General features: G+C 38.9%; 1 protein-coding gene and 1 non-coding gene across 2 annotated transcripts in view; both read left to right on the forward strand.

Moving 5' to 3' along the window:
- Positions 1-23,171, forward strand: part of HCN1 (hyperpolarization activated cyclic nucleotide gated potassium channel 1) — a 453,436-nt gene that overhangs the window by 288,125 nt on the left and 142,140 nt on the right. The gene's annotated exons all lie outside the window — the stretch shown is intronic.
- LOC139178108 (U6 spliceosomal RNA) lies at positions 12,762-12,863 on the forward strand. Its single transcript, XR_011562530.1, has one exon. It is a non-coding gene; the product is annotated as a U6 spliceosomal RNA (small nuclear RNA).

The following is a 23,171-nucleotide window of genomic DNA, read 5'->3' on the forward strand; positions in this document are numbered from 1 at the left end:
AGAGAAGAGGGAGGAGGGAGTTAGAGGTGACCCAAATGAGATGAGGTGAATCAATAATGGAGAGAGTAGGGTAGCCAGTAGTCACTTCCTTATGTGCACTCCACAACTAGACCACTCAGAGATGTTCACGGAGTCATACAGAGAAGAGAAGAAGGAGGAAGGTGACAGAGGTGGCCAGAAGGATAAAAGGGGGGAATGAAAAGGAGGGAGACAGATCCAGCCAGTAATCAGTTCCCTAAGTGTTCTCCACCGTCTGGAACACACAGAAATTCACAGAGCTGGGTAGAGTAGAGGGGTTAGGGAGGAGACACAGGCGACCTGGTGGAGAAAAAGGAGAGTCTAAAGGGAGAGAGAGCAGTCAAGCCAGTATTCTTGCTCCCTAGTGAAAAATGGGTCCTGAAGATTGGGTTCTTAAAGGTACAAAATTGGTAACAAATACATAAAAGCAAGAATTAAAAATCTAGAGTAGAGTTTGGAATTTCAAAAATACGATGTTAAAGAAAAGAAGGAAAAGAAAGAAAGAAAAAACGAACAAACAAAAACAAACAAGGTCGCGAAAATTGTAAAGAAAGTACAGGTACAAAATTGATAACTAATACCAAAAAGCAAAAATTAAAAATCTAGAGTAGAGTTTGGAATTTCAAAAATACAATGTTAAAAAAAAAAAGAAGAAGAAGAAAAATAAAGAGAGAAAACAGACAAACGAAAACAAACAATGTCACAAAAATTATAAAGAAAATACAGGTACAAAATTGATATTATTCAGATATACAATGTTATATAGAAGAAGAAGAGAAAGAAACAAAGAAGAAGAAAAAAAGAAGTCACAGAAATTATATAAAAATAAACTATAGGTACAAAATTGATAACAAATACCAAAAAGCAAAAATTAAAAATCTAGAGTAGAGTTTAGAATTTCAAAAATACAATGTTAAAGACAAGAAAAAAAAAAAAACAAGGTCAAAAAATTATAAAATATATATATATATATGAAGTTTGCTGAAGAAGAAAAAAATAGGGTCTTTTTTTTTTTTTTGCAAAGTAATAGGTTATAAAAGTGAAAATTAAAGGAACAATAGAGGACTTAAAAAAATTTTTTTTAATTAAAAAAAAAGAAGGAATGATCGTAAAAATAATAAAAATATATCTAGGACTTTCTTGGTGGTGTTGTGTGTTCAGTTCATTTTTGGCTAGTTCCTTGGTCAGACTTATATTTCTCAAGATCTATAGGCCCCTTCCTATGTAGTCTGTAGTAACCACAGGGTTTTGGTCTATTGCCTGTAGCTTCCAAGGCGTTTCCCTCTGTTATATCTTCTTCTGTTTGCTAGTCTCTTCAGTATCTGGTTTCCGCCCTGACACAAAGGGGACGGTGGAGGACACTTTTTTTTTTTTTTTTTTTTTTAGGCTTACTTGTTCAGTCGCGCTGTGGGGAGGGAGGGAGGAATGCTGCAAACAAATAACACTGGCGTGGGCTCGCAGTGCCTCAGCCACCCTGGGTCTGCCCCTGCTCACGGCGCGTGTAGCCTCCCTGTCCACGCTGCTCGGGCTCTAGGTTGTTCCGCCGGGAACAATCCGAGGCTGGCCCTGGGCTGCATGCACCTCCCAGGTCCAAGCCGCTCAGGTTCAGGCACTCGGGTAGTCCTCAGAGGCGCAGACTCAGCTGGGCCTGCGTTTTGTGCTCTTCCCAGGTCCGAGCAGCTCAGGTGATGAGGTGTTTGGCGAGCGCCAATGCTGCGACTTACCGCCTCCCTGCCACTCGGTTTTCTGGTTGTAACACCGGCGCACCTTCTCAGGCAGATGTTGACCGTCCAGACCCCCAAGAAGTTTTAGTTAGCAAAGAAGCCCGCTTACAGTTTTATAGATAATGTCTCTCTGGGGCTGCGATTGCCCCCTTCCGGCTCTGGCTGCCTGTCACCGGAGGGGGAAGGTCTGCAGCCGGCTATCTCTGTTCAGTCCTTTGTTCCGTGCGCGGGCCTGGCGGTTTTAGGTTAGGACTGGCTTTTCGCGTGGTAGATATCCCACAGTCTGGTTTGCTAACCCAAATTATTTCGCTCAGATAGTGCTCAGGGTATTCAGGCCAGATTCTTACTCTCAGCGATGCAGCCCGCGCCGCGCCTCCCTGCCCAGCCCCCGCTTGCTAATGGCGGATGCAGGCGTCTGTGCTGCTTCTCCTCTGGGGGAGTTACCTTAGGGCTCGAAATCTGCAAGTTTTAATTGTTTATTTATTTTTCTCCCTGTTATGTTGCCCTCTGTGCTTCCAAAGCTCGGCACAGATTCGGCAGTGAGAAGGTTCCCTGGTGTTTGGAAACTTCTCTCTTTTTAAGATTCCCTTCCCGGGACGGAGCTCCGTCCCTCCCTCTTTTGTCTCTTTTTTTTGTCTTTAATATTTTTTCCTACCTCCTTTCGAAGAGTTGGGTTGCTTTTCTGGGTGCCTGATGTCCTCTGCCGGCATTCAGAAGTTGTTTTGTGGAGTTTACTCGACGTTTAAATGCTCTTTTGATGAATTTGTAGGGGAGAAAGTGTTCTCCCCGTCCTACTCCTCCGCCATCTTGGCTCCTCCTCGGTAAATCTGTTTATAAAGAGGTGTTTTTTGTCCCTGGAACTTTTGATTCTGAACCTTAGATGCCTTACTCAGAAGATAAATATTAATTTCCTAATTTCTGTAGAAGTTGTTAGCACTTGATTGGTTTGTATATTTTTTTTAATGGAGCAATTAATATAAATTCAATCCCAATTCTATTTTTGTTTATTCTTTTGAAGTAAATCAGATTTTTAGGAAGTACTTTTTATAAGCAATCAAATTGGCACGATCAGGGGAAGCATGGGATTGACATAGTTCTCACTCTCTAAGAAGTTCAGCTGAGAAGAAGAGAGAAAGAAAAAAAATACGTAATTTAAAGAATAGCCCAAGTAAGTAATTGAAGATATTTTCAAGTTCTTACATTCAGAAGCTCTTTATTCAACCTCCATCACGGGCCAGACCCTGGGATAACTCAGGGTCTACAACGGTGAGCAAGAGAGACAGGAGCAGAAGATGGAGTGTGCATCTGTTAGCGAGTGTTTTACCAATGAAAACTGTCATAGTGATTCTTAGGAAATATTGCCACAGAAGAGGCAAAAATTGAGCTGAATTTTGAAGGATGGATAGATTTTAAATCTATAGACAGTGAGGAAGAGAGCTTCCCAGACACCCAGAATATAGCCAACCAAAAGATTCCTTGGGAGGAATTCTGGTTTAGGAAAGTCTTCAGTTTATTTGGGAATGAGAAGGAATTCAGCTGCAGTGGAGAGTTGTGGAGAAGCATGGAGATAAGCTTAGAGAAGGTAGGAAAGTAGGCTGAGGCCTGGCAGGGTGGGGCTTGAATGTTGATCTGAAGGAAGCTGAGTTTAGGAGATAGTCACTGAAAGATTTTGTGTCTCTTAAACTGCAGGCAATAATCAATGCCTAGTCCCTGTTTAGGGGCTCCCCTGGTGGCTCAGGGGGTAAAGAATCTGCCTGCAATATAGGAGACCCACTTTCAATCCCTGGATCAGGAAGGTCCCCTGGAGAAGGGAATGGCTACCTAAGGCAGTATTCTTGCCTGGAGAATGTCATGGACACAGGAGCCTGATGGACTACAGACCATGGGGTTGCAAAGAGTCAGACATGACTGAGCAACTAATTCTTTACTTTCAGTCCCTGCCTGAGCACAATATTTCTTCTTAATATCTCAGCAATGCAGAGTGGCTGCAAGTTAACTGAGGAAATCTGTGTGTGGCAGAATTGTGAAAGGGGTGGGATCATTGATTAATACATGTATTTTCAGGTTGATAAATTATGTCAAGTGAAAGGACAGTTTGCTCACATTGGAAGGTTATCTGGAGTAGTTTGAGTAGTTTAAAAAGTGATCTTAAGCCCCCATCCCTCCCCACCGCACCTGTAACAAATGTGAATGTACTTAGTGCCACTGAAAGTGTTAGTAGCTCAGTTGTTTCCAACTCTTTGTGACTGTTTGTGACCCCCATGAACTGTAGCCCATCATGTTCCTCTGTCCATGGCCTCTCCAGGCAAAATACTGGAGTGGGTTGCAATTCCCTTCTCCAAAGGATCTTCCAAACCCAGGGATCAAACCCAGGTCTCCCACATTGCAGGCAGATTCTTTACTGTTTGAGCCATCAGGGAAGCCCTAGTACCATTGAAATGTACAGTCAAATATGACTAAGATAGTATGTTTTATAACATGTGACTTTTGCCACAATAAAACCAATTTTTTTTAAAAAAAGAAGTGAGCCTAAAAAATATTTATGAGATAGCTATTAGACTTTTTGCCTGTTTAAATCATACCATATACATACATTTCAAACTGATATGGAAGCTATCTATGCATACATACCTATAGTTATAATTATTTAATAATTATAAATTAAAAAGTGTATATTCAATATTGAATTCTGTATTTTTCAGTCCCTTGCCTTTAAACTATAGTTGTAAAAACATGTGCATATCTAAGCAGTACTGTTGCCAAAATTCAACCTCTGTTTACCAGTGCCAAATGGAAACTCAGGCAGAATTTTGGATGTAGTAGATAAAAGTAGCTTTTATTGCTTTGCCAGGCAAAGAGGGTCATAGCATGCTTATGCCCTCAAGACTGTGTGACCCACTGGAGTGGGTATAGAGTCTTAGGGTACAGATTAAGCAGGGCGTGATCAGCTTGTGGACCTTTTTATGACTGGTTGGCAGTGAAGTAATTGGGAGTTGGCTTCATCAGCTTTGGTTTCCAACCAGTCTGCAGTCTACATGCTTGTAGGCAGCATACAGTTAAATTCTTCCACCTGTCTGGGTTTTTAGTCTCTGCAAAACTGTTCAAAGGACATGGCATTAATTAACTCTAGTCCTTGAGGAAAAACTAAAGGTCCTTGACTTTGTTTAATCGCTAAAGTATTATTGTTTTGTCTTGCTTGGCCGTTTTTCTCTCTCTGCATTTTTTCAGTTATATGATTCAATTTATTCCTTGACTCAAGTTTTTCTACAAACAAAAGGCAGGCAGAGGACATAGGTAGGGAACTATTCAGAGGGTCTTGCTCAGTGACATTATATTTTTAAACACATACTATTTGGTTTTAGTTGTTTTGTTTAAGTTTATGAAAAGGTTAGTAAGTTATATATCTTGTTGGATGTGCTTCCTTCACTCATTATTTTGTTCACATATCCATCCCTGTGATTGCATGTTACTGTAACTCATTTATTTTCAATGCAGTATAATATTCCACAACGTGCATGTACTACTTCTAGATCTTTCCTGTTAAAAGCCATGCTGCTATGAACTTTCATCTTTACACACAGGAGTTCCTGTGTGCATGAGTTCCTCTTGGATATCTAACTGTAAGTGAAACTGAGGAATTGTAAAATAAGTGAATCACATGAATTAAGCTGTCACTTCTGGGTTTAAAAATTAGAGTCACATGTGATTTTAGCACAGTCCTTGTGAAGTTTGAGGGATTAAGTTGGATACAGGATAAGGAAAGGGGAAGCAAGGGTTTACTGGGGCACCAACTAGAGCTCTGACCTGAGTTATCCAGGACTACATGGTTTGTATGTAACTTGATTATTTTCTGAGTTAGAGAAATATAGAAGACTTTATGTTACAGAAACATGAGACTAAATTAAGTAAGCTCTACCATGGCTCAGGGGTAAATAATCTGCCTGCAATGTAAGAGACCCGGTTTTGATCCTTGGGTTGGGAGGATCCCCTGGAGAAAGGAATGGCTACCCACTCCAGTATTCTTGCCTGGAGAATCCCATGGACAGAGGAGCTTGGCAGGCTGTAGTCCATGAAGCTGAAAAGAGTCGGACGTGACTGAAGCATTTTAGCACGCGCCATGTAGGTAGAAAGATAATATCCATGGCTGTATTGCAACTTCCATGATGCTATCAGCTCCCAGCCTCCATCTGCCAGAGTAAGCCTGTGCTGTCACTCTAGGGAAGACTTCCCTACCCCAGTCATCAATCCGCATTTCAGGCAAAAAGAAGAGAAAGGGCAAAGGGCAGAAAAGGGCAACTCCAATGAGATGGCCTCTTAGATTTCCAGAAACTCTACCCAGTAACTTGGACTTTGATCTCATTAACCAGTAGTCAATCACTTGGTGGTCCCATCCTTCCCCAAGAAATATGAATAATGTCTTTTATGAAGCTAGGCATATTGTCACCCCAAATCATGTGGGGTTCTGTAGGGAAAGGGGAATGGATATTGATAAAGTGATCAGCAATGTGCCCTGGGATGCAGAAAGAGTATGAAATAGGCATTTGTGGTCTTATAATCAAATAAATTGTTTCTGTGTCTAGAATAAGAGAAAGACAGAATTTTAGAGGCAAAAATAAAATTTTCATCCCAGAAGTACAAATTTAGTTTTTAAAAATGAAAGGTACCCAGAGAAGGGGAATAACTATTCAGTTCACAGAATCACTAGTGACTGATCTCTTAAGCCAACATGTCTTGACTCTTGGGCAAGTTTATTTCTCTTTCCTTGTGTATTAATATTTCTTCCCTTTCTACCTGAAACACTACATAGCCAGGGTCCACACAAGTACACTTGCATTCTCAAGTTACACAACTGAGGGAAGTTTTCAAAAGGAGACTATTTAAGTTGTAAATGGAATTTAGAGACCACAAGAGATAGCAGAGTGCTCAGGATGGTAATCAGAGAACTGCTACCAACACTAAAACCCAGAAGACAAAGTCTTGTAGGTGGGGCTGCTTTGACAGGAGAAGTTACCTTTAACAGAAAACACAGCCCACTCACTCTTTTTGAAGTGAAAATCCAAAATACTGACCACATTCTTCTTCTCTCTGATCATCTGTCAAGGTTTCTCATTAACTTAATCCAACTGGAAGTCAGAACACGTTACTGTGTTATCCAAATGGGTCAGTTTTCTGGGCAAAGGGCAGGGCATAGAGAGCCGAAGGACGGATATGGAAGGGTAGACAGATATCCAGCAGGAAAGCTTATTCTAAGGTCTCTAATAGAAACACTTGCTTATCTACTCAAATATCTTAGGGAACGTCTGGCTCTTGATTTTTCCAGCAGCCTGGTTATCAGCACTTCTTTGGGTTTCTGGGTGACATCCAACTATTGCCTTCTTCCTAGCTCATTCCCCATGATATGAGGGTATCAACCTCTCCCAAGAGGTGAGGATTTCTTGCATTTGAGGTACCTCCCAATAACTATTTGTAGGTACTGGATAAACAGCCACTTGGTAAACTGTCCCAGTGTTTCCATGAGAGTTTTCCTTCCTGCTAACCATGCCATAATTCTCTCAGGATATGAAATAATAGTTCACAGTCTTTAAGTTTGTCTATCAAAGGAAGCCTGTATAGTGTCATAGTGAACCACACTCTAAGCTCCCCCAAACAAGGCACAAGATATTTGCTGCCTTAAAGCAAACCCAGACTACCACAATATGATATTCCTTTTAAATTCCTTAAAGAATCCAAGGAGGTACCAGGCAAAACTATATTGTTCATCACTGGGGCTTCACGACACAAAGGGACACTTGCCTCAGGAGCCCAAGGACACTGCTATTGATCTCCTAATATTTTGTGATGAAGATAAGTATCTCCAGTGTGAATGTGCAATTTATGCTTTGGTAACACTTCTGGGTTGGGTTATGCCAATGACTTATAGAATTAGATAAATCTCCAAATTAAAATAAAACATTTTTCAGAGAAGGCAGACTGACTTGATTTACAGCTTCTCCTCAAAGAAGCAATTCCCAGATGGCTGATGTCCTTAAGCACTGTGTTTGCTTCCATTTCCACGACTGTTTGCTTTCTCTTTACACATCTGCGTTTATCTTAGGACCCAGCTGTTGACAGTTATATTGATTTATCAGCATCAGAATCTAACTGGAAACTTACTACTATTTTCCTATGAACTTGCCAGCCTACACTCTTAACCTTTTTCCTACCATAACGTCATTTAGAAAAGATCAGCCTTCTTGGTTTTAAAAGCTGCAATATTAAATAGATCACAAGTCCATTAATGTATCAGCATTAATTTTTAGCTCAGATGAGCTCTGATAAGTAACTATCCTCATTTTATATATTCAGGTATAATATATATGATATATAGTTAAGTATGTATTAAAGTAGATAGAGGCATGTATAATGGGGCAGATATGTTTAATATTTACATTTATTATTCAATAAATACAATTATTCAATAAATACAATTATTCAATAAATACAGTTTAATTCAATAAATACAGATTATTTAATACATCTTTGCTTGCTTTTCAACATTATAATCACTTTTCTTCTATCATTCAAAATATGACAGGACAGGATTAAAAGGTAAACAGAAAAATGCATTATTATCTACTCATAAGGACAATTCACAAATCATTGTTTTTTTTTTTTTCCTAAGATGTAATTCGCATGAAAAGGTCACTTTAGAATTCTGAGGTGCCCACTCTTCCACTTTAACATTTGTGTGGAGATAATACTAATCACCACTCATTATAATAAGAGACATTTGACACCCGCCTTCGGCCTTGTCAACCTTACTTTGTAAAAATGTATACCTCAGTATATTTAGAATTTCAGCTTTTTTCCTAACTTAGTATTTGTCCGGTGGTCTGAACGAGATTTTGAAATCTGCCTGACAGTTGTTGTTCCTCTTGCTTTTCGGTTTCTTACCCGGAGGTGTTTGGAGGATTGAAATTTTCCACCATGAAGTCATACACCTTTAGCATGACCTTGATTTTTTTTTTTTTTTTTTTCATCTGCACTAATGAGACCCTGGGTAGCTCTTATTTAAGGAAGCTGCTTTTGTATGCTTGGCCAAATTAAATTGATCATAGCTGACTATGAGTAACATATTGTTTTATTTATTTATATTTCTCAGTGCATTCAAAAGGCCTTGAGAAAAACTCTTAGTTGTGTTTTGGGTGTCAGGATCAAGAAGATTATACTGTATGCTTTCCAGTCACCTGCTGGAGGCAATGACCTTGTATTTATTTTAGCAATGAAACTGGATATAACAGGATCACTTTCTCTGCAATAGCTATGGCATGACAAAACAGCAATTTAAAGGTCAAATACTACATGACTTGGTAAACTTAAACTATAGATTCTGCCCCTAACTCTGACCTTGATCTAATAGTGCCCAAAGCTGATAGAAATGGTTCCCCTGGTAATTGCTCTTTTTCAGAGAACAATATATTACAGAAATATTGCCTTAATGTACTAGGCAGAAAAGTAAATTATTAATGGCAATTTTCTTAATACTAAATTATAAGTAGCTACATAATACCTATGACCACCCACTAAACATAGTCAGTATACTGATACTTAATGACTATGCGCCTGACACTGCACTGAGAGAAAACTGCATTTGAATCTTGAGTCGTACAGAATGTCAAACTAATTCAGGGATACTGGCAAAGCACCTTAAAACTTTAGTGTAATCAAGTGTATTCTCTGCTACTTGGTCCTTACATGGGGAATGATTCTGGCAAGCCCATGGGAATTCTAAGATTAGGCAATATAGACTGTTTGAATTGCTTTTGTCCTAAAATATGTTGGGGGAGTAATGGGGAATAGTGGGACTACCTTGGTGGCTCAGACAATATCTGCATGTAATGCAAGAGACCAGGGTTCGACCTCTGAGTTGGGAAGATACCCTGGAGAAGGAAAATGGCAACCCAGTCCAGTATTCTTGCCTGGAGAATCCCATGGACAGAGGAGCCTAGTGGGCTACATTCCATAGGGTCTCCAAAGTCAGACACACTTAGCAACTAACCCACTAATGGGAGATAATAAAGGACAGGATAAAATTCAGTGCCCTTGTTCACCAAAGACTCATGGTTTATTCTTATATGGAAAAAAGCCTCTGCCATTTTATCTACCCTCAAGAGACAATTGGAGCATATTGAGAACAATCATATCTGATTAATTATGTTTTAGAGGAGAGTGAAAAAGTTGGCTTAAAACTCAACATTCAGAAAACTAAGATCGTGGCATCCGGTCCTATCACTTCATGGGAAATAGATGGAGAAAATTGAAACAGTGAGAGACTTTATTTTCTTGGGCTCCAAAATCACTGCAGATGGCGAGTGCAGCCATGAAATTAAAAGACACTTGCTCCTCGGAAGAAAAGTTGTGACCAACCTAGACAGCATATTAAAAAGCAAAGACATTACTTTACCAACAAAGGTCCATCCAGTCAAAGCTATGGTTTTTCCAGGAGTCATGTATTGATGTGAGAGTTGGACTATAAAGAAAGCTGAGTGCTGAAGAATTGATGCTTTTGAATTGTGGTTTTGGAGAAGATTGTTGAGAGTCCCTTGGACTGCAAGGAGATCCAACCAGTCCATCCTAAAGGAAATCAGTCCTGAATATTCATTGGAAGGACTGATGCTGAAGCTGAAACTCCAATACTTTGGCCATCTGATGTGAAGAACTGACTCATTTGAAAAGACCCTGATGCTGGGAAAGATTGAAGGCAGAAGGAGAAGGGGACGACAGAGGACAAGATGGTTGGATGGCATCACCAATGCGATGGACATGAGTTGAGTAGTCTCTGGGAGTTGGTGATGGACAGGGAAGCCTGTTGTGCTGCAGTCAATAGGGTCACAAAAAGTTGGACATGAATGAGTGAGTGAACTGAACTGAGAAAGTAAAAATAGTGGGGCTTTTTTGTATATAGTTTTTCATATGCACAGGGATGATTGGAAGCTAAATGATAACACCATATAAACAATACTGTATATTCGTATTTATGCCTCTCATGCTTGTCTTAGAAGACCTGTAGGGACTGTCTTCATTCACAGATGATGTTTCCACATTTGCATAATCGACAACAATTTTTACCTGCTTTGTCAGTGTTAGGTGTGTCATCCTCATTGGAGGAAACCAAAAGTAGTCTCTGTGAGGTTTCTTGTCAGTTTCTATATACTGAGTATGTATGCCAACTTTATTTCCTGAAAAAGATATATAAAGGATGATACTTGCATTCTTAGAGTGGTGCTTCAAGTTTAGTCCACAAAAGCATAAATGTAACATTGCATTACATTAGAAAAGACCCTGATGCTAGGAAAGGTTGGAGGCAGGAGGAGAAGGGGACAACAGAGGAAGAGGTGGTTGGATGGCATCACTGACCCAATGAACATCAATTTGAGCAAGCTCCGGGAGATGGTGAAGGACAGGGGGGCCTGGCATGCTGCAGTCCATGGGGTCGCAAACTGTGAGACACAACTGAGCGACTGAACAACAGCAACATTGCAGTGGGGCCTTTGCCTTCTTCCTGGAAGAAGAAAGAAAGTGAAGAGGAGAGAAATCTTGGAGAGCATGTCTGAAAATTAGTCAGGGATGCCAGTCCCCTGAAAGGGCACTCATGAAGAAATAAATCCCTAATAAATTTGAAAGATTTTATGTTATTTTAACTTTATATCAGTATTTAAATATATGCTGAATTGTTTATGCCATCTGCTATACAGATATCTGTTGGAAGAATAGTTGATCAAACTGCTAAGAGCATCTGTTTGATTTCATTAAATTTAAAGTTCATATTTCAATCACAGTGGAAATACTCTAAATCTTAAAGAGAGATTTTGGTTTTCTTGTGGTTCAGGTGAAAGCATCTGGCTTTTCAACTTCCAGCATAATTCAAGGTAGCCATGATACCATTAGGGCCTCTCAGGGGGCGTTAGTAGTAAAAAACACATCTGCCAATGCAGGAGACTTAAGGGATGTGAGTTTGATCCCTAGGTCAGGAAGATCCCTTGGAGAAGAGCATAGCAACCCAACCCAGTATTCTTGCCTGGAAAATCCTGTGGACAGAGGAGCTTGGGAGGCTACAGTCCATAGGGTCACAGATTCCGATATGACTTAAGTGACTTAGCACACACATGCATGATAACATTATAGAGTAGAATACTATTCCAATACTGTTTTGAAGTCAGTTAGGTATTTTTCCTAGATTCCATTAATATCAATCACTGCTAGATGTTTGGATACAAAGATGGTTAGGATACGATCCCTGTTCTTAGGGAGCTTTGGTTACACTGGTGAAGGCTACCAGAGAAACAGGTGATACAGTGCAGTCACATGATAAGTGATGGGTTGTACAGATGAGAAGATGGACCTACTGGGAGGGCTGATTTGCAGAGATAAAGGTAGATCTTTGAGAATGTTTGAAAATGATCTGCATCTTGAAAGACTAGACAAATAGCCAGCCAAAGGGGAAAGAAGCCAGAGCACATACTGAGTCAAAGAAAACCACCTATGTAAAGGCATGGAGGAGAGTGAATTGGCTTGTTGGGGAATTGCAAGTAGTTTAGGGTGGCAAGAGCTGTCTGGGTTTTGGTGTAGAGGGTAACAAAGTTAAGGAGTGGGACTGAAAATAGAGATAGGAGTGATGTCAGCTTGGTGTGATCCCTTGGTATGTTTGACTTAATTTTGAGGCTATGAGAAAGCTTTAAGCATGTGTGTACATAGATTGAATGTGCTGCTGAAGAATGGACTAGAAGGGAGTTAAAGTAGAGATAGTAAGCAGTCATTTGTGTCGTGTGTCTGTTAGTTGCTTAGTCCTGTCCAGCTCTTTGCAACTCCATGGACTATAGCCTGCCAGGTTCTTCTGTCCATGGAATTCTCCAGACAAAAATACTGGAGTGGGTTGCCATTTCCCTCTCCACATTTGTGTCTTAATTTGTAATAATCCAGACAATAAAAATGTAAGTAAAATGAAGCATTTTTTCATCAAGGTGAAGAAAAGGAGCTTTAGTGTTCACTTTTGTAGCACACACATAAAATTAGAAGATACAGATATTAGCATGGCCCCTGCACAAGGCTGACATGCAAATTCCTAAAGCATTCTATTTTTGCAACTGTGTGGGGTGGTGGATGTTAACTAACTTATTTTGATAATCACAATAGATATATATATATATATCATTATTTTGTACATCTTAAATCAATGCAATGTTATTTATCAATTATCAAATTTGTTTACTAAAGTGACTTAGCAGCAGAAGCAGCAGTCCCTAAGTTGCATCTGACTCTTTTGCAAACCCATGGACTGTAGTAGCCACCAGTCTACTCTGTCCATGGGATTTCCCAGGCAACAATACTGGAGTGGGTTGCCATTTCCTTCTTCAGAGAATCTTCCCAAACCAGGGGTCGAACCCATGTCCGCGCCATTGGCAGGTGGAGTCTTTACTGTTGAGCCACCAGGGAAGCCCTGATCATCTCAATAAAGCTAGAATAAAAAGAAAGGAGCTTTATGCTCTGTTCAAGAGAGAAGTAAAATAGACAATAAAAGAGACCCTAACCAGCTTTAGGAATAAAGCAGCAGAATTGAAGTCTAAGGATGGTGAAAGAACAGAAGGGTCAGTTTAACATCAACTACCACTTAAAAGATGATAGCATCTAATTATGAGATAATGTCAATCACAGAAGTATAATTTGATTTTTAAAAACTTAGGAAGGGAAACAACTGGCCAGGGTCATGGATCCTGGAAGAAGTACACAGAAGCATGACTATTAATGATGGTAGTTAATAGCATGACTATTAGCGATGTCAAGTTGTTTTCCATATTATAAAAATGTGATGATAAAAAAAAAAGGATTTTTAAAAATTGTTGTTTATATGTGTTTGGTTGGTTGTTCTGTAATAAATGGGCCTCCCTGGTGGCTCAGATGGTAAAGAATCTGCCTGCAATTCAGGAGACCCAGGTTCAGTCCCTGGGTCAGGAAATCCCCCTGGAGAAGCGAATGGCAACCCACTCCAGTATTCTTGCCTGGAGAATTCCATGGACAGAGGAACCTGGCAGGCTACATACAATCCATGGAGTTGCAAAGAGTTGGGCATGACTGAGTGAATAACACTTTCACTTTCACTTTTTCTGTTATAAATATGTACTTTCAAGCCTGCTGGCCTGAGAACTATGGTAAAGCAGATGATAAAGTGGGAACAGGTACTGCTTAGCTGCTCTCTCTCTTTTTAATACTATTTGGCATCATCAGGTCTTAGTTGTGGTGATAGCAATGGCACACATCCAGCTGCCCCACAGCATGTGGAATCCCAGTTCCCAGAGCAGGGATCAAACACAGGTCCCCTGCATTGGAAGGCAGAGTCTTAACCACTAGAGCGCCAGGGAAGTCTCTTAGCTGCCCTTCTGCGTGGATGCTTTGGGTCCACCCAGTGGACAGATGGGAACTACAATATGGAGTCAGTAAACTGAGCAGGGGGATTTGGGAACAGTGGCTGTCCATGGACACAGAATTTGGGACATCTGTTTAAAGCCAAGTAGAGGGCATCCCTGTAAATTGTTAGGGCTAGAGGAAAGGGGAGTGGCCTCTTATTTTGATAAATCATATTCAACTCTGTTCACCTAAGTATTGAGAGTAAACTAGATTTGTTTGGAATTTGTTGCTTATTTTATGGGAAAAGGCATCATGGAAGAGAGAAATAGGTTAACAAATAAATAAGTTCTTGATTGAAGTGAAACCTGTCGTGTTTTACTTGTGAATAAAAATACGTGAAGTAAAACTCCTGCTTAGTCTAGTAAATGGCATCAGTGTCCCTGTGATTTATATTTTGTTATTTATATGTTGTTAGGATAACAAGGGTCCATTGCTAATGAACATTTGTTTTCTGGAACTTCTTTCCTTTTCAAGTGGTCCACTTTATTAACATCTGGAGTACATGATAAGGCTCAGTTGTTTTCCTTAAACTTTGGGGGCAACCTGTTGGCTTTGAGATATGTGAATTCTGTTTCTAGTTTATCTTTAATCCCTTGTGTTTTGTGTTCATGGGTATATCTTTATCATTTTTTTAAATTTTATTTTATTTTTAAACTTTACATAATTGTATTAGTTTTGCCAAATATCAAAATGAATCTGCCACAGGTATAGATGTGTTCCCCATCCTGAACCCTCCTCCCTCCTCCCTCCCTATACCATCCCTCTGGATCGTCCCAGTGCACTAGCCCCAAGCATCCAGTATCGTGCATCGAACCTGGAATGGCAACTCGTTTCTTGCATGATATTTTACATGTTTCAATGTCATTCTCCCAAATCTTCCCACCCTCTCCCTCTCCCGCAGAGTCCATAAGACTGTTCTATACATCAGTGTCTCTTTTGCTGTCTAATTTCAGCGTTAGACCATTGCCTTTGAAAATCCCTTAGTTCACTATGGAATTTGTCTTTAGAAATGTCTTAGTTCATTCTGAGATAAAATTTTTCCTATATCGATAATGTTATCAAAATCAGTAATTTAACCAAAATTTCCTGTCCCTTCTTATTCCTGTGATTGTATTACCACTCTAAATGCTAATTATTCTTCACCTTTTTTTCTACCTCTGAAAGTTCTGTATTTATACTTTGTCAAAATATTGATCCGTTTTACTTGTGCAATTTACTCCTGCATAATGTGGCTAACAAAATATGGAGAAAAATGCATAACTAGAATCAACTCTGAATATCTTCAAATTGGCATATATAATTGAGATCCTCAGGGAACCGTGTCATTATCAATGTGTAGTGCTGACTAATAATAACAATAACAGTAATACTATCATTTATACTTTCATGGCACCTATTGGTTTACAAAAAATGTCGACACATTTTATGTCTTCTCATAAAGCTACATTATGTCTCTATGGTGTTAATGTCAGATGAGTTTATAAATATAATAAAATTAATATTTTTTCCTTTATGACTTTTATTGCTACTCTCCCTACCCCATTGCTCAGATTCCACCTTTATCATAAATGATGCTCTGGGATTTACTTTCTTGAGTGCTATTCATTTTCTACCCCAAGTTTCTATAAACTTTTCTATTCCTTATATGGAGATGATAAGGAGTCTGCATGCAATTCAGGAGACCCAGGTTCGATCCCTGGGTTGGGAAGATCCCCAGGAGAAGGAAATACTCCAGTATTCTTGCCTGGAAAATCCCATGGACGGAGAAACCTGGCAGGCTACAGTCCATGGTGTCTCAAAGACCCATTCCTTATATGGAGACATATATTTTTTATTTTTTATCCTTTTCCAACCTTCAAGGGTGACTCTTCACTAACGCAGCATGCCACCTCACTCTAAAAAAAATAAAGGATACAAAAAATCCTTTGAACCATTACTTTCTAACCAATAATACATTTCCAATGAAAGCCAAAGGCAAGCCATGGACCATTCCAAAGCAACAGCAATCTGTCTGCACCTCATCATTCATACCTGACTCCAGTCCTATATCTTTTCAATTGAGAGAGTCTACTTCTGACATTTGCTTTCAATTTTATGGCATTCAAGTTTTATCTTTCTCTAAAGAACTCATCTTGGGATGTTCCTCTTGCCTTCTGTGCTTGGGGCTATCCAAAACATATCCAGTTCCAGTATTTGAGAGTCAAGCCTGAACATTATTGGGGCCAGCCAAGGGAACTGCAGGCCACAGGAGGAGGATATACTGACTTTAGATAGTGTGAAAGTCACTCAGTCGTGTCCAGCTCTTTGTGATCCCATGGGCTGTACAGTCCATGGAATTCTCCAGGTCAGAATACTGGAGTGAGTAGCCTTTCACTTCTCCAGGGGATCTTCCCAACTCAGGGATCAAACCCAGGTCTCCCACATTGCAAGCGAATTCTTTACCAGCTGAGCCACCAGGGAAGCCCTGGTGTACAGCTAGTGTAGTGTACAGGCATTTAAATCATGACCATCCAGAAATGTCACTGATTTTACTTTCTTACCTAAAATAGAGAAACTCAAAGTAATTTCTAGCATCCTAGAAGAAGATGTGGGAGAGACTTTTGAGTAGGTCATTTCTTGTCTTGATTCTCTGGTTGGAGAACTTGGAACTCTCCTTCCAAACCTCATCTGCAATCTGATGGAAGTTGGTACCACTGAGGTTTGCCGCTGCTTCTCCACCATATGGAGAACCTAGTGTCACAGTACTCCCTGGGACAGCACACAGGTTGCACACTATGTTATACCCTTTCTAGGCAAGCCTTGGGTCCACAGACACCTATACCCACAGCCAAACTCACACAGATGGTTTTGTTAACCCATATCACTAGTGCCCAAACCAGTTGAAGGTGAAAGACCATTTACTCATCAGAGCAGATTAACCGTTTTAGAACTAGCTTGGGAAAATGTGGCGTGAGTCATGGAAGTGATGCACAAGAGAAATCATTAAGCTTTGCATGCTTACTTCTTTTTTTCCTGAACAGTCCCTGTTGACTGAGAAATACATGCTGTTAATTGCTAAGGCCTTCTCTAGCTGTGCCAGTAAGCCATGGTGTTGTTTCCTTCCATATCAGAGGAAGTTTAAGAAGACCTATCTACATGAACTGTCTGGTTGTGTTCCTTCAAGTCAGTTTGTAACAAATTTGGCAAATTTGATTAAGATGATATAGATCAGTGTTCTTCAGGAATTGTACTAAGCAGTGTTTCTTAGGAAGCACTGATTATCATGTCCACGTCCAAAGTGGTTAAAATTGTGGGTTGCATTGGCATTAGGTAATTTTAGAATTAGAAATAGGTTTGGAAAAGACTCTGATGCTGGGAGGGATTGGGAGCAAGAGGAGAAGGGGACAACAGAGGATGAGATGGCTGGATGGCATCACCGACTTGATGGACGTGAGTTTGAGTGAACTCTGGGAGTTGGTGATGGACAGGGAGGCCTGGAGTGCTGCAATTCATGGGGTCGCAAAGAGTCGGACACAACTGAGTGACTGAACTGAACTGAAGAAAGAGATGGGAATACCAGACCACCTGCCCTGCCTCTTGAGAAACCTATATGCAGGTCAGGAAGCAACAATTAGAACTGGACATGGAACAACACACTGGTTCCAAATAGGAAAAGAAGTACGTAAAGTCTGTATATTGTCACCCTGCTTATTTAACTTATATGCAGAGTACATCATGAGAAACGCTGGGCTGGAAGAAGCACAAGCTGGAATCAAGATTGCTGGGAGAAATATCAATCACCTCAGATATGCAGATGATACCACCCTTATGGCAGAAAGTGAAGAGGAACTAAAAAGCCTCTTGATGAAAGTGAAAGTGGAGAGTGAAAAAGTTGGCTTAAAGCTCAACATTCAGAAAACTAAGATCATGGCATCTGGCCCCATCACTTCATGGAAATAGATGGGGAAACAGTGGAAACAGTATCAGACTTTATTTTTGGGGACTCCAAAATCACTGCATATGAGAATTACAGCCATGAAATTAAAAGACGCTTACTCCTTAGAAAGAAAGTTACAACCAACCTAGATAGCATATTGAAAAGCAGAGATATTACCTTGCCAACAAAGGTCCATCTAGTCGAGGCTATGATTTTTCCAGTGGTCATGTATGGATGTGAGATTTGGACTGTGAAGAAAGCTTAACACCGAAGAATTGATGCTTTTGAACTGTGGCGCTGGAGAAGACTCTTGAGAGTGCCTTGGACTGCAAGGAAATCCAACCAGTCCATCCTAAAGGGAGATCAGCCCTGGGTGTTATTTGGAAGGACTGATGCTGAAGCTGAAACTCCAATACTTTGGCCACCTGATGCGAAGAGTTGACTCATTGGAAAAGACCCTGGCGCTGGGAGGGTTTGGAGGCAGGAGGAGAAGGGGACGACAGAGGATGAGATGGCTGGATGGCATCACTGACTCAATGGACATGAGTTTGGGTGAACTCTGGGAGTTGTGATGGACAGGGAGGCCTGGCGTGCTGCAATTCACGGGGTCGCAAAGAGTCAGACACGACTGAGCGACTGAACTGTCCTGAACTGAAAAATTACACCAAAAAACTAGAGACACTTCATTTCTTGTAGCATTTGCCTTTTTATTATTATATTTTTTGTGTGTGCAGAACTAGAGTAAAAACTACTTCTTTCCTAAAACTATGATAACCTTGGTTTCCTTCTCCATGCCATAAGAAAATAGCTAGAATATGCTCATTAGCATATTTTCAAAGGAATCTCCTGAAGTTCAACAAGAATTTATTTCACATCAACATTTTCTATGGATAGTAATGCCATGTTGAATATGGGATGATCGTGCATGTATTTTTGTTCTGATTTAGAGAATTGAAAGGAGCTTATCAGAGATGGGAATCATGTCTGAATCACCATTTTCCTAGTCTTTTTGTAAGTTGGTAGAATCAAAAACTGGAAGAAAAAAAAGAAAAGGAGAAAGTAAAACAAGCTGTTTCAAATTATCTCCCTTTTTTTTTTTTTATATAGTTTGTTTGCTTACAGATTTCCAAATCAGTCTATATGTGAATTCAGGGATATGGCTGAAAGAAGATAGTCTAACCCTTGAAAAGAAACTCTTGTCTCTCTCCCCTTCTCATGCCCTCCCTTTCTCTTTCTAATATATGTAGACACACACATACACACATACTCACAATGAAATGTAATGTGATTGGAGAATTGATTTATTATGCAGAACTAAGACTCTAGCATTTAACCATTTTAGTACTAGTAAAGTGTATTTGGTTTGATTCTATTGATCAAGAAATAAGTTTTGCCTTAAGTACTATTTGATATTTGCATTTTATGTGAAGTTGTTGGTAAGATCAAGGAGTCCACATGTTATAATACTTACATTTGTATAAGGCTTGCGTAGATTTAGAAGCCAAAGCAAGAGTATTCTTTCAAATCAGTAACTGATGCACAAGCCATACATGCTGTGAAAACACTACGAAAATACATGTCATGGGATAAGAGCTTTAAGTTGTGGACCTAGAGATTGTCATGCTAAGTGAAGATTGTTATACTGAGCAAAGTAAGTCGAGCAGAGGAAGAGAAATATTGCAGTATTTATGCAATAACCCTTTTATGCAAAAACCCTTTTATGCAAAATCTACAAAGAAATGATACAATGAACTTATTTATAAAACAGAAACAGACTCACAGACTTATAGAAGGAACTTACAGTAACCAGCCGGGAAGGATGGGGTAAGGGATAGTTAGAAATTTGGGATCAGCATGTACACACTGCTATATTTAAAAATGGACCTACTATATAGCACAGGGAACTCTGCTCAATGTTTTGTGGCAGCCTGGATGGGAGGGCATCTTGGGGGAGAATGGATACATTTATATGTATAAGTGAGTCCCTTTGCTGTCCACCTGAAACTATCACAATATTGTCAATTGGCTATGTTGCAATATAAAATAAAAAGCTTTTTTAAAAAAGAGCTTTAAGCTGTGGGTTAGACTTCTAAAAATAAGTGCTCAATACCTTCTCCCTTTTGCACAGCCTTACACAGCAGAGGATTTCCTAGGCTTATTTTATTCGATTGCATAATCAATACACCAAGTTCTAGCATTGATTGTAGTTGAAGGCTTTATTTGTTTGTCTGCAGTTGAAGGTCTTCTGTTTAGAATTAAATAAGATGTACTGTTGCTGATTTATGTAATTACTACTTTGCTGTAAATAAGATGAATTTTTAAAATATTTTTCTAAAGTAACACAATAATTTTAACTGATGTCATTTATCTTTCAAACTTGTGATTGAAATAGCCTGAGCATAGGGAAATGGTTTTCTGTATAATTTAATTAGGCATTGATCTAATAAGAGTATATTTCCCTGAAATAGATAACTTGAGGACAATGCTGAGCAATACAGATTGTAGTGGATGGCCTTATCATTTTACCTAGATATATGGTAATAATAACTTGAGTTGTACTATCACTTTCAGAATGGAAATAGTTTAACCAGATCATGATCAATTTTTTTTTTCCTCTTAAATACCCAAATATGAACCAAGTACAGAATAGCAATTATTAAGCTATGGCTTAAAACGCAGTGTATTTGCAATGAGCAAATGGAGAGGTACTGCTTCTTGAACTTCATCCTCAACAGTAAAATGAATATAATGAAGGCTGCTCTAGCTACCATAAAACTGTTGTGATAATGACAAAGACAAATTAAATTCTAATTGTAAGAGATCTATATAAGCTGAACTAGGTGGTTTTGTTGTTGATGGTGGTGATGTTATAATTATTATTGTAATTATGCAACTATAGTGGAAGTGATACTTGCAAGCATGTAGAGACATGAGAGCTTCATTTGTTTTTCAATTCGTAGACAGATCAGTTGAGACCTTAAGTATATTGTTCCTTGGATGTTAGATTAAAATGAAATTGGGTAGCCTGAGTACTCTCATTTATGTAACTATTTGTTTATTTACTTATATGTTTTTACATTTTTACCTTATCACCATGGAGATTCTGAAACTCAGTTTGCTTATAAGGGGATAGACTAAATTTTTGCCCAAGTCTCATACAATTATAACTTTCTATGAATCTAGGGATAAAAGTCAGTCTACTGTAGATAAATATGTTTAATGGGTTGAAATTTTTATTTATTTCACTGTCCCTTCTTACAAGTGGTGGTGGGATCCCTGGCCCAGTAGCAAATCCCGATATAAAAAGAAAAAGCAGAGAAGTTCATTTACCCTACCATCCAAATTACATGGTTAAATGTTAAGAGCAAATTTTACTATGACTAAGGTGGGATTTCAGAGTAAAAAGTTAAAGCCTGACTTTTGTGTTAGTGGAAAAGCTCTGTTTTAACCTCCACATAAATAAACAATTATTAAGTAAGCTTCTTGGCAGCTTACACATTTCTTTTTCTATGGTCTAAATTTTTTTTATATTTTAATTATACTTGTTTCTGAACATTATATTTCAATAAAATTCTTCATGACTTACATGTTTGTAAAGAGGTTACAATTGTACCTAGCAATAGAAAATGTTACAAACAGATTTGTTAAATTAAGACACACACACATACACGGCCTATTCATAAACTTAGAGGACATGTTATGTGGAAAACACATAAACATCTTATTCCGTATCCACCTTTTTATATACAGCTACTTTATGAGTCAGTCTTTTGTATAAACTGATTGATTTAACCTGAATAAAAAGCAGATTCTTTCTACAGTCCACCATCTGCCATACAAATTGACATGTGCAAATTATCTAGGAAGAAAATCTAATTCCTTGTTTTTATATGGCAACATAAACAGAAATTGCATATTTAGTAAATTTTACACTCTAATAATTAATAATAACCACCCAAAGGCTATGCTCAGGCTGGAAAAATGTTCTTTACTCTCTGCTTCTTTTATGTCTCAGGTAGCTACTTTTCTTATTAAGAGTAGAAGTTTGAGCCTAGCAATAAGACTATGATTCTTCATTTCACTTTAATTTTAGTCATTTTTAACATTAGTAAGATGCAAAAACCTCTCATTAGCAGAGTTAACAACTTAAGAATGCCATAAAAAGGAGATGATCTACTAATTGGAAGATAATCAGTGCAGAGCTGCTTTGCTAAAACCCATACAATTAATTTAACGCACATTTGTTGTTCAGTCACTAAATCATGTCTGACTCTTTGCGTGCATATTAAATAAAAGCACTTAGAAAATGACATCAATTGCTTATTTTACTTCAGCCAGATGTTGAGTGACAGTACATGGCATCAGTTACTGTTTCATGTTGAATTTGCCTCCCAATGTCACGGGCACCTTCCAACTCTCTGGAGGATTAAGTCTCAGACAAGGATTTCCTTTCAAAAGACTCATTCTTATTAGAGACCAAGATAGTTTGCTCCATCCTTGGCTATGGGGATAGGAGGAAAGCAGGAGAAGCCTTTGAGAGTTCTTGGCCAATAGGAAAATATGAAAGTGAAATACAACCCTATAACCAAGCCATCTTTATTGACCTCAGATGCTCCAGGGAATTTTCCCTCAGAGGTCTTCTCTGATGAAAACCTGAGATAATTTTTCCTCTAAATTCCCTTAAGGTGCAGTAGAGATTTCCTTTTCCGTTTGCAATGAAAGTATGCACATACTGTAAAGAATTTCTGTGCTACAGTTATGTTCTTAAAATGCTTGAAAAATCTTCATAATAATTATCATGAATTTTACTTATATAATGGTTATGAAATACATGGCTATGATATTTGGAATGGAGAGGATTATACTATGCTTCAGCAGACCTGTGGTTTCATTCCAGCTTTGTCACCTACAAGTGTGTAACTTTGAAAAAAAATTTCTTTTTTCAAGAAATTTAATTTTTCCAAGCTTTGTATTCCCTCCCTGTAATAACAATATCAGGTTTCAAGAATTTTATAAGGAGCAACGAGATGATGTAATGCTGGTGGTTTAGTCACTGAGGCATGTCTGACTCT

The sequence above is a fragment of the Bos indicus genome, chromosome 20 (genome assembly GCF_029378745.1).
Source record: "Bos indicus isolate NIAB-ARS_2022 breed Sahiwal x Tharparkar chromosome 20, NIAB-ARS_B.indTharparkar_mat_pri_1.0, whole genome shotgun sequence".
Lineage (NCBI taxonomy): Eukaryota > Metazoa > Chordata > Mammalia > Artiodactyla > Bovidae > Bos > Bos indicus.